Source organism: Mastigoproctus giganteus, chromosome 5 (genome assembly GCF_048544385.1).
Source record: "Mastigoproctus giganteus isolate SK-2022 chromosome 5, ASM4854438v1, whole genome shotgun sequence".
Classification (NCBI taxonomy): Eukaryota; Metazoa; Arthropoda; class Arachnida; order Uropygi; family Thelyphonidae; genus Mastigoproctus; species Mastigoproctus giganteus.
Genome location: NC_143579.1, coordinates 70,432,913 through 70,451,883, shown reverse-complemented (window position 1 = coordinate 70,451,883; position 18,971 = coordinate 70,432,913). Strand labels below are relative to the sequence as shown.

The 18,971-nt window shown below is 38.2% G+C and overlaps 1 protein-coding gene across 1 annotated transcript in view; it reads right to left on the bottom strand.

Annotated features, from left to right (window-relative positions):
- Positions 1-18,578, bottom strand: part of LOC150085474 (zinc finger protein 385B-like) — a 206,598-nt gene extending 188,020 nt beyond the window's left edge. Inside the window, exon 1 of the mRNA XM_090373286.1 lies at positions 18,423-18,578. The gene's annotated coding sequence lies outside the window, so the exon portion shown is untranslated. The remainder of the gene's footprint in view (positions 1-18,422) is intronic.
- Between the last annotated feature and the right edge of the window lie 393 nt (positions 18,579-18,971).

The following is an 18,971-nucleotide window of genomic DNA, read 5'->3' as shown; positions in this document are numbered from 1 at the left end:
GATCAAGAAAGGTCAACTTTTTATCAAATACGAGTCCCAGAAATTTTGTATCCGCCGCAACTGGAATAGCATTTTGTCCGAGCCTTAATTCAGGTTCAGGATGAAGATTACGCTTACGACAAAAGTGTACGCAAACGGTCTTCTCCGGCGAGAACCTGAAACCATTTTCAAGTGCCCAGGAGTTGAGGCGATCAATGGCTTTCTGCAGTTGTCTTTCAATAACCCTCATGTTGCATGACTGACAAAATATGCTAAAGTCATCAACATAGAGGGCACCGTTTACAGTTGGAGGAAGTTGTTCTGTGATGGAATTTACTTTGATGGCGAAAAGCGTGACACTTAAAACTGATCCCTGTGGTACTCCCTCCTCTTGGCTAAAGGAACGAGAGAGTGAGGATCCCACACGAACTTGGAAAGATCGATCGGCTAAAAAGTTTTCAATAAAAATGGGGAGTCGTCCCCTAAGACCAAGGCTATGCAGATCTTTTATGATGCCAAATCTCCAAGTTGTGTCATACGCTTTCTCCATGTCAAAGAACACCGACACCAAGTGTTCGCGTTTTAGGAAAGCATCCCGGATGGATGTTTCCAATCTAATAAGATGGTCCAAAGTGGACCGGTTCCTTCGGAAGCCGCACTGGATGTTGGAGAGAAGGTCATTTGTTTCTAAGTACCATATTAAACGAGAATTAACCATTCTCTCCAGGATTTTGCACAGACAGCTAGTCAGAGCTATAGGACGATAATTGGTGGTGACTTTTGGATCCTTTCCTGGCTTAGGAAAAGCAAGGACGATTGCCTTCCGCCAGGAGTCCGGAAACTGCCCTTCAATAAAGATTCTGTTATAAAGAAGGAGCAGATAATCCATAGATTTTGGTGAAAGCCGTTTAATCATTTCATAATGGATGCCATCTGGTCCAACAGCACTTGCATTAGAAAGAGTGAGGGCTCTCTTCAGTTCCTGCATAGTGAATGCCCCGTTGTAGGGATAGAGGCCCTTGGACTTGAAATTAAGTGCCTGCTTTTCGATTTTATGTTTCAGGACCAGGAACTCTGGGGAATACGAAGATGTTGCGGAGATGTTAGAGAATGTTTCCCCAAGAGCATTGGCTATTGCAGTTGGATCTGCAATAGCGCATCCATTATAATCTAGGATTGAAGAAGGGTGGGATGTATATTTTCCCTTCATTTTCCGGATTTTATCCCAGACTACCTTAGAATTGGTAGCCTGGTTAATAGATGATGTAAAACGGATCCATGATTCCTTTTGACTCTGACGGCGAATGTAGCGTGCTTTGGCTCGTGCACGCTTGAAGGCTATTAGATTACAAGTGGTAGGATATCGACGGAATATCCCCCACGCTTTGTTTTGAGCCTTTTTTGCTGCTGTGCATTGTGAATTCCACCAAGGTTTGGGAAATGGTGGAAACCGGGCAGATGTTTTTGGAACAGCATTCGCAGCTGCTTGGACAATGATTTCTGTGATGTACGTTACTGCGTCATTGATAGGCTCCTGACTGACTGTACTGAGTTCAAAATTTGCCTGATGTTGGAAGGCATTCCAGTCAGCCTGATCAAACTTCCACCGTGGTAACCTAAAAGGAAGACATGGTCTCCCACTGTGTAACAAGGTTATCACAGGGAAGTGATCACTTCCGTATGGATTCTCCTCCACTTCCCAAGTGAGTGATGGGAGTAGAGAAGGGGAGCAGATAGAGAGATCAATGGCAGAAAAAGTACGGGTAGGCATATGGAAGAAGGTGTTTGTTCCAGTATTTAGAAGGGAAAGGGCATTGTCATTGAGCATACGCTCTATGACCCGTCCCCTTCCATTGATGTTAGCACTACCCCACAGGGTGTTATGTCCATTAAAATCCCCAAGAAGTAAGAAAGGGGGTGGCAACTGCGTTACAAGATCATCAAGGTCTTCCTGGGAGATGTCAGTCCCAGGTGGCAAATAAATAGAGCAGACCGTTAATAAAAATCCCACTGTAAGGCGAATTGCAACAGCCTCTATGCTGGTTGTAATTAGCAAAGGCTGAACTGGGGTCTGATTACTCACAAGGATAGCCACTCCTCCATGAGCAGGACCATCCGCAATTCTATCCTTACGAAAGATTGTGATGTTATGCATGGTGGGATCATCATTTGCCTTTAGATATGTCTCCTGCAAGCAAAAGCAAACTGGCTCATGCTTTTGCAGGAGGGCCTTGATGTCATCTGTATTTCGCCGGAATCCACGACAATTCCATTGTAGGAATTTAGCCATTATTTTGGCTTGGTGGGTCCATCAGGCGGCTTCCGAGGTGCTGAGGGCTTACTTTTATCAGTCTTGGCTTTATCTTTTTTGGGGAAGAATGGGCGCTGTCCGGTGTCCATTTCTTCCTCCACGAAGAGTTGCAAGACTGAATCGTCCGGTACCTCCTTGTCCTCTACATCCATTGATTCTGTTAATTTTGGTTGCTCTTTTTTACCACTTGGTTTTGTTAGTGGTGGAGCACTAGGAGGTACGGATATTGGAGTAGCAGCTGATTGTGTTTTTGTGGTGGGCTTTTGTGAACTCAATAAATAGCGTGCAATCGGCGTGAATGACTCTCTTGGTGGTATAGTCATATCTGTTTGTGTACCGATAGTGCACTTCGCAGAAACCTTCTGAGCATATGAAGGCTTTCCGCTATTTATTGGTTGTATGCGTTTTCTGGCCTCTGGGTAGGAAATGTTTAGCTCCGTTTTTAACTTTTGTATCTCCTTTTCGTCCTTCCACCGCTGGCATGCTCGAGAGTATGCAGGGTGCTCTCCTTGGCAGTTAATACAGTTAGGCTTAGGAGCTATACATTCCTTGCTCTCGTGAACTTTAGCACCACATCGAGCACAGGCAGGGTTACCACGACAAGCTGTTTGTGAGTGGCCGTACTTTTGACATTTAAAACACCTCAGTGGGTTTGGAACGTAAATCCTCACTGGGCAGTTTAAGTACCCTGCCTTGATGGAACTTGGAGGCCTTGGGGTGTTGAATGTTAGGATGAGAACTCGGGTAGGGACAAGATTCCCATCCTTACGCATGGATATTCGCTTGACAGCTGTTACTCCTTGTTCTTTTAATTCAGAGCAGATCTCTTCTTCAGAAACGTGAAGAAGATCCCACTCTGATATCACACCTCTTGAAGAGTTCAAAGTTTTGTGAGGGGTTGTGATGATGGGTATTCCCCCTATAGATGTGGCTTTCAAAAACTTTTCAGCTTGATTTACATTTGATGCTTCTATTAGAATATCTCCAGAACGCAGCCGTTTTACGGATTTGGGTGAACCTGCCATCCCTTCTAATCCTTTCTGGATGAAGAAGGGTGACATTTTCCCAAGTGACTGCTCTCCGGTGGAATGGAGAATGAGGAAAAGAGGTGTCACAGATGTTGTTTTCTCCTCAGTTCTGGCTCTTTTAGCTGAATTACTTTCACTCTCATCTAACGATCGATTAAGTAGGGGCCTTGTTGGGGCCCCAGAAGAAGGATTTAAATTACTCATGAGAGTAAAGAAAAAATGTCTGATGCCTAAGTACCTCACCCACCACGGAGCCCTACGAGGGGGCGCCCACCCGTGAACTAGCAGGTACTGCGTACACGAATGGGACGCCGAGTTCGCTTAGAACACCATACCCACGTTACCAATAAGTCTTTATCCCGTCCCAGGACCAAAGGGAGGGAGACTTATTGGAACGCAGTTGACCCTAGCAGTATAGAACCACCCGCCGATTGATCCCAGTCGAGCCGGTCCGGGACCGCCCGTCTTGTCGAAGCAGGGGCCAAAGTGGTGTATTAAGGCTGGGCCCCTCAACCACCAGGATCCCCCTTTCCGCTTCCACGGGTCGCGGCGCACGGCTGCACATGCCGGATTCCAAAGATGTCTAGCAAATGCAGATCATCAGTTACATGGATGAGTCCTCTGATGTTAGCAGTGCATATAGGAATCTCAATCTTGTGACACCTGGTACTCAGTTTGGGTTGACCTTTCATAAAATGGTTGCTATCCTCAAAAGAGGTGTTAGGGCACTTAGCCTAAATGGTAACAAGGATATATATCATAACTTTGTACAGGATGATATGTATAGGAAGGGCCACTTTGTAATTATTATTACTTGTAGTAATAGTAATAATGCAAGGTAGAATCAGGTGCAGCAACCCGTTGAGAATGCAGAAGTAATTACACACCATGACTTCTGTTCCAGATAACATAATGGAGTCACTGGTTAAAGAAGTAATGCAGGATATCTAGACAGAAATTCAGTCATATTGCAATCAGAGCATGTATTTGTTATGACACAGTAATAAATGAACTGGATGCAAAAAATAATTTTGACATCACATACTTGGATTTCAAAAGAGCTTTTGATACTGTTGCCCATAAAAGACTTATACAAATTGGAGCAGTGTAACATTAATGGAGAGTTACTGCTATGGATAAAGGGATGGTTGAGTGAGAGAAAACAGTGATTATCATTGGACACTACTCTTCTCAAACCAATGTTATTAGCAGTCTCCCAGGGTCCAGTGCGGGGCCCACTGTTGTTTTCTATATTTATTAACCTTTTGCAGTCCAGCATTGCTTTCACTGTCTTCCCTATGCAGTCCAGCTCTAACATCCAAAACAATGACTAGCCGAAATGCAATGTTCAAAAATTATTTTTGGGTTTTATACGAGCTAATACAGGAACTACCCGACTTATGTAATACTCAACTTTACATAAGTTTTTGCCAGCCGGTGCAAACTGAAAAAAAAATATGGGAACATTTTGCATCTGTAGGGATAACTGGAGCTATGGTGAAAATATTGTAATGTGAACCCAATAACACAATTTTTTTTGTAATAGGTTCCAAGTCCTTGGAAGTTGAAAATTTCGCTTTATTACTAAGCTATTTATCTGTCTAAAAGGTCATATTTATAATGGCAATTACACTACACTTTCATCATTATCATATGTTCCTGTTATAAGAATCAATTTTGAATGCCTTTGCGATATTTTTCTAAAGCACGTTTCTGGAGGTTACAACCATAAAACAATAAAAACAATTTGCACTTTCTGATTTATTGGGCTTTTCTGTTAGTGCATCTAATTTTAATATACTTAATTGCTCAATCTTATTGCATTTGCGATAATACTGATAACTGCAATTGTGTGGGTTTTTACACTATTAGGGTGAAATGTGTTCCCCTTCACTGAAATCTTCAATCATATAAAAAACAAATTTTCAGGAACTTCTCTTCATTCCTATTTACATATTACAATGAGGAAGGGAAAGCAACTAACAAAAAGTGCAAGTGGTGGTAATGCCAGGAAACAAAACAAAACTGATTTAGAAATGAAAATAGTAGTAGTAGTAGTAGTAGTGGCACATGATGGAAGAAAGCAAGTGTAGGAGCTTATGCAGCATCAGCCAAAAAAAAAAAAAAAAAAAAATCACACCATTCCCTCCAAATGCCTGTCCAGTTCCTCCTTAAATTTATTTAACCTATCAACTTCTACAACGACAGATGGAAGTTTGTTCCAGCAATTAACCACCCGCTGACTAAAGGCAAATTTCCGCACATCTATTCTACATCTGTCCTTTCTTAATTTGAACTTATGTCCCCGTAGGTTGGTAATCTGAACAAGTGGAAGGATCCCATCAGAATTCAGCGTGCTCAACCCATTCAAGGCCTTATAGACCTCAATCAGATCACCGCGCAGGTGCCTAGTCTCCAGCCACTGCAATTTGCAGAACTTAAGCCTCTCTTGGTAAGAGAATCCCTTCATTCCCCTCACCAATCGTGTTGCTCTTCTCTGTACACGCTCAAGCAAATCTACATCCTTCCTAAAATGAGGCCTCCAGACCTGTACGCAGTACTCAAGGCATGGCCTGACCATTGCCTTATACAGAGGGACAATCACCTCCTTTTCCCTGCTAGCAAAATTCCTATATATCATTGACAAAACCCCATGACCCGCCCTAGCAGCCTGTCTGCACTGCTCAGAAAACTTCATATCTGACTGCACAATTACTCCCAGGTCTTTTTCATTTTCTACCACCTTAAGTGTAGTACCACACAGTTGGTACGTTTCTCTGGGGTTACTTCTACCCATATGCAGTACTTTGCATTTGTCAAGGTTGAACTTCAGTTGCCACTTCTTAGCCCATCTGCCCAAATTATCTAGATCCTGTTGCAGTAGCACACTGCCATTACTGTCATTAACAACCCTGCCAACCTTTGTGCCATCTGCAAACTTCGACATTAAGACTGATATACCTTCATCAATATCATTGATAAATACACAAAACAACAGTGGACCCAACACCGAACCCTGTGGGACTCCACTAATAACATTAGTCCACGAAGAGCAGCACCCATTGATTACCACCCTCTGTCTTCTCCCACTTAACCATCCTTTTATCCATTGTAGCAACTTACCCTTAATACCATTCTGCTCCAATTTGTACAGTAGTCTTCCATGCGCAACAGTGTCAAAAGCTTTCCTGAAATCCAAGTATATGATATCAAAATTATTTTTTGCATCCAGTTCCTTTGTGACCACATCATAATAACCAATCAAATTTGTCAGACAAGACTTTCCCTTAACAAACCCATGCTGTGTTTGAATTATTGCTGCAGTCTTGTCTAGATGATCCTGCAATGCATCTTTAACCAGCGACTCCATTATTTTACCCGGAACAGAAGTTAAACTAACTGGTCTGTAATTACTCGTGTCACCCTTCGATCCACCTTTGTGAATTGGGGACACATTTGCACATCTCCAGTCCGTGGGAACCTCCCCTGAGTCCAAGGATGCTCTCATAATTATGGCTAAGGGTTTGCTTAGTTGCTTTGCCGCTTCCTTTAAAATAACTGGATAGATCCCATCCACCCCAGGTGCCTTTCTTATGTTTAACTTCAACAATTTCTCCTCCACTTTGCTCTCAGTTATTACAAAATCATTAAGCACACTGCTACAATTTGATAACCTTCTTCCATTTTCAAATTGTAATAATTCCTCACGTGTGAATGTAGAGGCAAAATACTCATTCAGTTTGTTTGCTATCTGAGCAGGATCATCAACAGTCGAACCATCGATGTCAAGTGGACCAATCATATTCAACCCCTTCCTTTTAGAGTTTATATAAGTAAAGAAATCCTTGCTGTTTTTCTTAGCATCTTTTGCCAAAGATTTCTCGTAATCCGCCTTCGCCTGCCGAACCTCCTTTGTGACCTGATTACAGACTAGCTTATATCTGCCACAGGCTTCTGCGTCACCTGATAATTTATATGCATCCCATGCATTTTTCTTCTCTGTCACGAGTCTCATTAGTTCATTTGATAACCATTTAGGCCTAAACCTTGAACGATATTTCTTAATCGGTATATAAAGTCTAGTAGCTTCCACGATTAATTCCTTGAATGCTTCCCACTTAGAATTTACTGTTTGTAACATCGTCAGTTGATCCCACTGTACAGAATTTAAAAACTGTCTGAGACCACTGTACTCCCCTTTACGGAAGCAAAAACCCTTTCCTTTACCCCTGACGGTAGTTACCTCTTTGAGTAAATCCCACTTCAGCACACTGTGATCACTGCCACCTAGTGGTTCCTTTATCTGCAAATTCTTAATACACGAATGATCACTGCTGATAACCAGATCAAGAGTGTTACTTTCTCTGGTTGCCTCTCGAACATGCTGCTGCAGAAAACAATCATCCAATAACTCCACAAAAGTCTGACTAGTGTGTGAGTGACCAACCCACAAGTTCCAGTCAATATCTGGGAAGTTAAAATCCCCCATTATAAGACATTCTGATTTACTGGCCTACTCTATTTCTCTGTACAATTGTTCATTGTACTCATTCAAGTCATTAGGCCTATAACACACTCCTACTCTTATTTTTCCTTTCGCAGTGCTTATCTCACACCAAACTGACTCAACAGAGCACTGTTCATCTATATTAACTGGGTGCACTTCCTTTGATTTTATGTTTTTCTTAATTCGTACTTCTTAAATGATTAAGAAGTACGAAGCAGGACAAAGTTTGTCACCTATTGCAAGGGAATTAGGCCTCACTGCTTCAACAGTGTGCGTATAAAAGAACATGTAAAAGGATCAATGTACTTAAGATCAACAGTGATCACAAAACAGCATTCATGTGCTATATCAAAGACAGAACAGCTGTTAATAATATGGATGGAAAATCGATTCAGAAGCGAGTGCCCCTGAGTCTAATGACCATTCAAGCAAAAGCAAAAAGTATTTATTAAGATATTAAGGATAAGGGCAGCAAATCCCAAGCCAAGTTCATGGCAAGCAACAGGTGGTTTAATAGGTTCAAGCATCGTGCTGGTTTCCAAAATGTTAAAGTATGAGGTGAAGTCGCCAGTGCCGATTCTGCAACTGCAGAGAATATTATGTCTAACTACACAATTACCCCCATGTCTTTTTCATTCTCCACTACTCTGATTACCTTGATTACTTTGCTGCTCTTGGCTATAAAATAAGTGTTACTGTTAATAAAATGACTACCGCTTAGGAAACTGGATAATTAAAAAAAAAAAAAAACATTAAAATATGCTTAATAATTGCTTAATTAGTTTAAAAAAATGCTTAATAAATGCTTAATTAGTTTTAAAAAATGATGGTAGTTCTACAAAATACAGTATTTTCAACCATGATATAATGTGGATGTCGGGCAACAACTTTAATAGTCACGTTATAGTCGAAAAAAAATTACCATTTCTTTCACAGTTTTTTAACATGAATATACCTTCCTTAGTAAATAAATACTTTACTTACTCACTAAAGGACAAATTACTTTACTTACTCACTAAAGGACAAATTATTACAGGTTATATCATTCCTTTACATTCTACTAATACACAATACTGTTATGGATTTAAATATTACACATCAGTTCTGAAATAGTCATGTAATTTATTTTGCCAGAAATGATGACAGTTTTTTCAGTACATAATTCCTAATAGTGGTCAGATACAAAAAAAGATGTTTACTCTCACATTCTACCCATGCCATCACCTCATTAATGTTTTCAAGCACTTTATTAATGTCTGATGTTTTTTTCCTTACACGAGTCACCCAGATCATCTCTCAGTCACTCCCTATATTAGTGGCCTTTCAATTGTCTTTGCACTGTTCATAGTGGTTATAATTTCTTGCTCACTGAGATAATGTACAACTGGAGCTTCCACATCTACTTCAATCTAAACAGCCAGGTCAATTGCTCTAAAACTGCCACCAAATACATTACGAGTAGTCTTTGCTCCTTTTTCTGAAAACGCTACTAATTCAAGGTTATTATTAGTGATTTTCAAACAGATTTTTACAGCAGTTTTCGATTGCTTTTGGGCTTACTGTCTCCCATGCTAATCCAATATTGTATGCAATGTCTTTCAGTGTTAATTTTTTCAGAAATTTCTAGAACTTGAATTTCTGAGTTCACAATACGAAGTAGCTGACCGCAATAGTAGGCTTTGAAGGTTCGAATAATTCCCTGATCCACGGGCTGAATTAGTGCAGTTTTGGTACTTGGCAGAAATGTGACTCTGATCTTACAATCTTTCGATTTCAGGACATCAGCTGAAGGATGTGCCAGGCAGTGATCCAACAGTAACAGGGCATTTTTTTTCAAGTTTTTTTTGGAAAGCAGGTGGCAACTCACCGATGGTAAAAACTCACTTTCAAACCATGAAGCAAAACTTTCATTCTTCATCAAAGCGTTGTAGTTATTTTTATAAATTACAGGTAGAGATTTTAATGTTGATGTACTTAAAACACTGGAGATTTTCACTTTTACTATGCAATGGCTTTAGCTTGTTTCTAGTCTTGTTTACACACAGTAACAAAGAGAGCAATACTCTGTTACTTTTCATGACTGCTTTGTTGGGTGCCTTTTTAATATAGAGTGACTTGTTGGGAGAAGTTTAAAGAATAGCATTGTTTAGTCACTGTTGTAAAACTGTTCATTAGCATTAGTAGAGGCATATGATGCAAGGAAGCAAGCTTATATAGCATCAGCCAAAAAAAATAAATAAAATAACTCTTCCTATTTCACCCATCCATTCACTTCAAATGTTTGTCTAGTTCGGCCTTGAACTTATTTAAGTTGTTGATCTCCACTACAACAGATAGAAGTTTGTTCCAACTATCAACCACCCGCTAGCTATTGGCAAATTTCTGCACATCTATTCTACAATCTACAATTGACTTTCCTCAATTTGAATTTATGTCCCCTCAGGTGAGTAATCTGAGCAAGAGGAAGAATTCTATCAACACTGAGCTTGCTCAAACCATTCAAAGCCTTATACACCTCAATGAGATCACCTCGCAGGTGCCTAGTCCCCCAGAAGCTGCAATTTGTAGAACTTAGGCCCTTCTTGGTAACAGCAACCCTTTGTTCCACTCACTAATCTTATTGACCTTCTCTATACTCATTTCAGCAGCTCTACATCTTTCCTAAAATGAGGCCTCCAGACCTGTACACAGTACTCAAGATGTGGCCTGACCATTGCCTTATACAAAGGGACAATCATCTCCTTATCCCTGCTAGCAAAATTCCTGTATATCATTAACAAGATACCACAAGCTACTCTTGCAGCCTGTCTGCACTGTCAGAAAACTTCATATCTGACTGCACTATTAGCCCCAAGCCCCCTTTTCATTCTCCACTACCCTGAGTGTAGTACCACCCAGTTCATACGTTACTCTGGGGTTACTGTTAGCCATATGCAGTACTTTACATCTGTCAATGTTAAACTTCAGTTGCAACCTCTCAGCCATTCTGCTGAAATTTTCCAGATTCTGATGCAGTAGCTTACTATCATTACTGTCACTTACAAACCTGCCAACTTTCATATCGTCTGCAAACGTAGACACTAACCCTGATATACCCTCATCAATTTCATTGATAAATACAGAAAACAACAATGGGCCCAACACCGAACCCTGGGGGACTCCACTAATAACATGAATCCATGAAGAGCAGTGTCCATTGATCACAGCTCTCTGTCTTCTCCCACTCAACCATCCTTTTATCCATTGTAGCAACTTGCCCTTAATGCCATACTGCTCCAATTTGTACAGCAGTCTTCCATGTACCATAGTATCAAAAGGTTTCCTGAAATCCAAGTATATGATATCAAAATGTCTTCCATCAGAAAGCTATTGTGATTTATTACTTTTATATTTTGTTTTATTTAATAAAACAAATGAAGAAAAATGCACGAGATGATTATAAATTATCAGCAGGCCACAGAAACTTAACAGAAATAGTAAGCAGTCTGGTCGCTAAGGGGGTTAGGCAATGAACTGTATACAGGAAATCCTCGACTTACATAATACGTAACTTACGGAAATTCAACTTTACTTAAGTATTTGCCGCCCGGTGCAATCATAAAAAAAATCGTGGAAATGTATTTTGCATCCTGTAGGAATAAATGGAGGTATCATGAAAATATCGTAATGTGAACCTAACATTGCTTCTTTTTTTTTTTTTTTTTTTTTTTGGTAATTCGTTCCAAGATCTCAGAAGATGAAATTTTCTCAATATAGCTAAGCTATTTATCTCTCTAAAAGGTCATTTTAATAATGGAAATTGCACTACACTTTCATCATTATCATATGTTCCATTATAAGAATCAATTTTGAACACATTTGTGATATTTTTCTAAAACACATTTCTGGAGGTCACTACCATAAAACAATAAAAACAATTTGCACTTTCCAGTTTATTGGGCTTTTCTGTTAGTGCATCTAATTATAAACGGGTAGTAAACTCAATCTTATTGCATTTGCAATAATCCCGATAACTGGAATTGTTGTTGTTGTTGTTATTTGGTTTTTAGGAGTATTAGCAACTAAGGCCATATTGCTCCGGAGATATGCGGTGGTCATTCCCTGACCTTTCCACATCCTCCGTATTTGGTAGACACAGGCTCGAACCCCGGTCTAATCAAGAAGTGTGTGTTATGCACTGCTGCTCCTGCCCACCTGGCTATGGAGGTGCCTAACTGGAATTGTGTGGGTTTTTAAGTTATTATGGTGAAATGTGTTCCCTCTTCACTAAACTGAGCAGACGTCCCGGATTATACAGGACAGTCCCGGATTTCAGTCGTTTGCCCTGCATTGCAAACTGTCCCGGAAAATGTTATGTTGTTATTTGGTTTTTAGGAGCATTAGCAACTAAGGCCATATTGCTCCGAGGATATGCGATGGTCAATCCCTGACCTTCCCGCATCCTCCGTATTTGGTGGTGAAACCCGGTCGAACCCCGGTCTAATCAAGAAGCGTGTGCTATGCACTGCTGCTCCTTCCCACCTGGCTACGGAAGCGCCTCCCGGAAAATGTCCCAAATTTGATATGTAGCCTCCATGCTTAATGGAAAACATGATTTGCATGTAGTTTGCCGGGAACCAATGGTACAACGGAAAGAGTATCGGTAGCAAATAAGTTGTGGACATCAACAAAAACACAGCTGTCCGTAGAAATGCTGAAAGCAATACTACAAGTGCAATTTTGCTAATTCTTGTGAATAATTTTACAAAGGAATAACAAATAATGAAGAATTATTAAGAAATTTTCACTCAGCGGAAAAATATATTTAATTATATTATTTAATCTCTCTTGTTTTTATTGTTTAAAGAAGTGCGTATTTTTATTATCTGTTTGTTTGTTTTGGGATTTATTGGGTGCATCGGCAACTATGACCATAGTGCACCATACATATGATAATTATGCATGCCATTTCTTCTCAAATAGAGAAAATGGGAAAAAGGAACCAGAAAGTAATATTATTTTTTTTTTTTTTTTTTTTTTTTAGCTAACTAAAGGAGGTGATATACTTTAATCATCTTGAGAAAGTTATATATGCTTGAGACATTTGTTTCATTGTTTAAAAGTGAGGTAAGTGTAGGATCTTTTGTTGTGGCTGAAGTGCAAAGATTCTGGTGTTCTCTTGTATATTTTGTGCATTCAATCAGAATGTGTTTCACTGAGAACACTGTATTACAGTGATGACATTGGGGGGGTATCTCTCCTCTTAAAAGATAACCATGAGTGATATTTGTTTTTTATTATCATTTCACAGAAGAAAACGTAACTTTTTTTTTGATAAACAAAAATTAAAATCGATTAAAAATATGACCCCTGTAATAAGTGTTTTTTTTCCCCTTCTAATTACAATTATTTTTCTCAGTTCACATCCTTCAGGCAACCTTCTGTTCGTTACATAGCGTAACACATACCGTATACTGAATTTTAGCCTTTCTGTGAAAAATAAAAAGATATATATATATATATCTTTTTACTACATTACCGTCATTTGGTATTGCTATCTCATATATTCTGGACACCGTTAAGCTGGACGAAGAATACAGAAACGGATAGCCTGTTAATTATGGTTGATACATTGAGAGGGTTAGCCCTCGAAAAAGTCCTTTTCAATGTATCTATATACCTATAATTAACATAATTTTTTTTATAATATAATTTTGATATGTAAGGTTTTGCCTTATGTTATATTGCATATATATTTTTTTCCAGGTTGCCGTAGGCGCGTACATAGGTTCTTATGTTTCTTGGGCCATTATATTGTACCGGTTGGTTTCTCGGTATACACTATAACCTGCTAAATTTTGATTATAACTACACCATTAGACTCTACCACTATAACTAACATCTTAAATAATAAAAAATATATATATATACACACATGCTATATATTTTTTAAAGAAGTTTGATATTTTATTTTATAAGTTTAGTTCAAAGCCATCAATGTATTTAATTTGTATTTTGTATATGAATATTTTTTATATATAAAAAATTTTTTAAAAAATGTGTATATTGTTTCTAGAGGGGACTGAAAAATCCCGCATTGGAATTCTAAGGATCTGGTCACTTTACCCTTCACTGAAATCTTCAATCATAAAAAACAAATAAATTTTCAGAATCTTCTCTCTTCTTTTTTTTTTTTTTTTTTTTGTTTTGTTTTAGTTAGTTGTTGGTGTATCGGTTTCTGTGGCCATAATGCACCTCCCAAGGTTTTTGCAGTACTCTGATCCAAGCCCGAGGCGGGATTGAAACCTGCGACTTTTGGGTTGCCAGGCAGGCACTTTACCCACCCGGCTAGCCCGGTCGGCGAATCTTCTCTTCATTCCTATTTACTTATTACAATGATGAAGGGAAAGCTTGGTAAAACTTGCTGATGTTATGCCTGTTTCCTCTTTCTTTTTGTAATTTTATAATTTTGAAATTGTAATTTTTCCTGCACATGAGATAAAAAAATTTAATAATTCTATTTACATGTTCATCGAACATTTCTTTTTTTCTTCTATCAAATTTAGCACGCACAGTTGAGAGTGTAGAATTTCCCTGAATGCTTATTTAGGGAAATTCTGACTTACGTAGCATTCCGCGGAATGCAACCCTTATGTTAATCAGGGAGTGGCTCTATATGCAAAGTATTTGGCTAAGAATGCAAAAAAAAAAAGGAGCAAAGATTTGTTTGCTTATGTTAACCCAAGAAGGAAAAGGATGAATAACACTGGCCCATGACTTGAATGGCCTTAACTACTGATGATCCTATTCAAGTTGCTGACAAACAATAAATATTTTACATCTGCATTCATGTAGGAAGAGATTTTTTTTTTAGGGATAGGAATATCAAAAGTATTCCAAGTTATAACTGGGGCTAAATGATTTTGTGCTAACTGAGGAAAGGTGGAAGAGAAATTGTTAAAGCTAACAATTTCTCTTTAAAGCTAAATAAAGTACTGATGAAACAGTAGTGGTAGGGTGTCCATACGTCCCAAATTCCTGAAAGATTTTTTTGGGACACTTAAAATGTCCTAGTTTCTTGTTATGAACATTTTTGTACAAATGTATTTGTGCACAATCAAAAAATAGGAGTTCACTGCATTGTCTTCAGTCACAGCCTGTACATTATTATTTATTATTATTATTAGCCATATGGTGCAAGGAAGCCTGAGACTAATGCTGCACTAGCCAAAAAAAAAAAAAAAAATCTTGAATTACCCTGAGAGAGAGGGAACTAGAAAGGAATCACCAAGAAAGAGAAGAATGATGATATCCAGCTCAGGACCCTGAGTGTGCCAAGCCTATACTCACCAGGTGAGCCCCTGGGGGGCGCCTCCGTAGCCAGGTGGGAAGAAGCAGCAGTGTGTAACGCACGCTTCTTGATTAGACCGGGGTTCGATCCCGTCACCACCAAATACGGGGATGCGGAAAGATCAGGGAATGATCACCGCATATTCCCGGAGCAATATGGCCTTAGTTGCTAATGCTCCTAAAAACCAAATAACAAACAAACAAGCCCCTGGGGTCATTGCCTGTTTGTGTTCCGTGCACGTGCTTCAATCAGTCTATAGATAAAGAAAGTGAAATTTTTTGTAACAGTTTTTAATAAGTTTAAGCTGCATTGTAAAAAGTAAAAAAAGCCTGAAAGTAAATGTGTTTTCAAAGGTTCGTTGGTGAATTTACGCTTTCGTTTTTCCATTGTGTGTGTGGCATACTGAATAGAAATATCAAAAAGGACTCTAGGATAAAATCTAACAAGCATAGGAATACACACTCAGAAAACACAATGAATTAAAGTTTCTGTCAATTCGCACCAGCGTATTTGCATCGAAAACCTCTGATATACTTCATTATTCTAAGCTAGATATCATCATACTTCTCTTTTTGGTGACTCTCTCTCTCTCTCTCTCAGGAATTTATTTTTGTTTGGCTGGTGCAGCATAAGCCCCAAGCTTCCTTGCACTATATACAGTGAAACTTCCCCTAACGGACACCTCCCTTTAACGGACATTTTCAAATTCCCCAATTCACCTCCATTGGGTTTTAACGTGTTTTCAGCTTCTGTCTAGCGGACATTCTCTGTAACAGACGCGGACAGGCAATCTGCACTGTTTCATTTAGATTAGCACTTAATTTGATCTCCCCATAACGGACTGCGGGAGAGCTCACGGCCCTTTTTCTAGGAACTTTTCTTCCACGTATTGCCTCAATCGTGTGTTTATTTTCTATTTCCGATTCTCTAAATTTTATCAAGGTTTACATCACGGTTCTAAACCCTTTTTCAAGAATTTTAAGGCACGTGTAAAACTTATGATGAATTCGGTGTGTGCAGGGGGTGGGGAGGGATTTGGTTGGCCTTTCGTCTTTTGAGTTTCAGTTTTCAGTTTTGTTCAGTGTCATGTGAAGTGCACACAATGTCTTCTCTAAACATTTAACTTTAAAAGATAAAGTCGAACTCATTAATGCATATGATCAGCAAAAAAATAGTGTTCGCAATCTCGCTGCAAAATTCAAAATTGGGAAGATGCAGGTAAGCGACATCCTAAAAAAAAAAAATTAACTGCTCAAACAATTTTGGCAACACGGAAATGATCAGGTTCAAAAATCATTCCCAAAAACTGTTGGACTTCAAATTGACAATGTTATGTATGAGTGGTTTTGTCGCGCACGTGCTAAAAAAATTCCCATTAATGGGCCTATTATTAGGGAAAAGGCTTTGGAGGTTGCGAAATCTATGGGAGTAAATGAGTTCAAAGCTTCTGTGGGATGGCTAGACAAGTTCAAAACTCGGCATAAAATTTCTTGGAAAACCGTAAGTGGTGAAGGTGGATCTGTTGATACTGGGGTTGTAACAGAGTGGACCGTCAAATTGGAAGATTTATGTCGTGATTTTGAAGCTAAGGATATTTACAACTGTGACGAAACAGGGTTGTTTTTTAAGGCTCTTCCTGAAAAAACAATGAGTCTAAAAAACGAAAAGTGCCAGAGCGGAAAAATTTCTAAGGAGCGCTTGACTGTACTATTGTGTACAAATATGCTGGGAGACTTTGAACAACCTCTTGTTATAGGAAAACCACAAAATCCTCGTTGTTTCAAGGGCATAAAGTTGAATCTTTTGAATGTTGACTGGAAGTCTAATAAAAAAGCGTGGATGACACGAGATATCACGAGCAAATGGATAAGTCACTTTAACCAAAACATGATTCGTCAAAACAGAAAAATTATTCTTTTCATGGATAATGCTGCATCTCACCCGCACATTGAATTGTCCAACATTCAAATCGTTTTTCTGCCACCAAACACATCTGCAGAGTGTCAGCCCTTGGATCAAGGGATAATAAAAAATTTTAAACTTCACTACAGAAAACATGTTTTAAGACATCTCATTGCAAACATGAACGATGTAACATGTGCGAGTGACCTTGCAAAGAAAATCAGCATCTGAGATGCGATTCAATGGATTTCCTCTTCAGTAAACGCAAATAGAAAATAAACTGTCGTGAACTGTTTTGTAAAGTCTGGCTTCTCAAATGCAAAAATTGAAGTTGTGAACAGCAATGTGGAGCACCAAGAAGAACAAGAACTCCAACATCTATTGATAATGTACGATACTTCAGCTACAAGTTACCCTGGCTACAAAGATATAGACTCGAATCTCACTACAGAAGATGGTGCTCTAGATATCAACGACATTATCATCGATATTTTTCAAGAAGTTCCTCATGAGGATGAAGAAATGGAAAGAGGTCATTCTGTCGAAGAACATATTAACGACGAACCACCGATGAAAATAGAAGAGGCGCTCATACAAATCAATCGTTTAAAAATGTTTTTCGCCGCTGAAGAAGATACTGAAGGACTTTTGATGGTTTCTTCACTGTAAACAAATGTTGAAAATAAAATTATCTGCCAGAAGAAGGTGCAGAAGAAAACACGTGATTACTGTATGTATTTTTCTTAAGATAAAGTCATAATATGCATAGCACAATTGTATGTATATTATTTACAAAAATATTGTGCAAAATCTGTATATAATTTAATTTAATTTTACATTAAACGTTTAACGATTTTTCTTTATCTCTTGTGTATGTAATTGTATATTATTTACAAAAATATTGTTCAAAATCTGTATATATTTTAATTTAATTTTACATTAAACGTTTAACAATTTTTCTTTCTTTCTTTTTTTTTTTTCTCCCTCAGACTTCTTGTTAGCGGAAACTTCTCTCTAACGGACAAATTTTCGTTCCCCATGGCTGTCCGTTAAAGAGAAGTTTCACTGTAGCTAATAATAATAATTATGTTTTAGGCTATCAGCTAAAAATACTCCCAGAGCCATCGCATCGGGAATGAATCTAGCCGAACCTATATAACATCACTCAAAACGTGAGTTCTCATATACTCTCTCAAAAATATAAAGTGGGGACGATTCTCAAACACTAAAATTTCTACTTACATTACACTGACCCAATCAAAAAATTACTTATGCAAATTCAGAAAAACAATATACTTTTACACAAGCAAACAAAACTGGAATTTTCGATTAAACCAATACATGCATATTGTCACCACTACATACCTTAGTAATAAATTCAGCACCAAAAAAAATAAATAAAAATTAAAAAATAGATGATAAGTGCGCTATTTAAAACGTGTTAATACAAAATTAGCTAAAGTAAAAATTTATAATAAACTAATCTACCAAAATATATATAATAACTGCATGAAAATTAAACACAAGTACAGTATTTCATTCAGAAACGTACTACAGTACACAAAACACACAAGCCCCCTATGTCAAAACAATACTGAAATTCGGTATTAAAGAAAAGTTCAAAAAAAAAAAAATAATAATAATAATAATAAACAAAAACAATTTCGCGTTTTCTTTTAGCGCCAAAATGACTAAGACTGTCATTGGATGAAAATTCGGTGCCATTGTTCAGTGATTAGGGGTAGCTGCAACGATACAAGAATATTAGTGTTATTTAATATTCTTTTATGTCAAAAATGATAATTGCGCTATTTAATATTCTTTTATGTCAAAAATGATAATAGAGCTATTTAATATTCTTTTATGTAATTTCGCAATTATATCATTAATTTTAGAAAGGTTTTCATTAAGTCT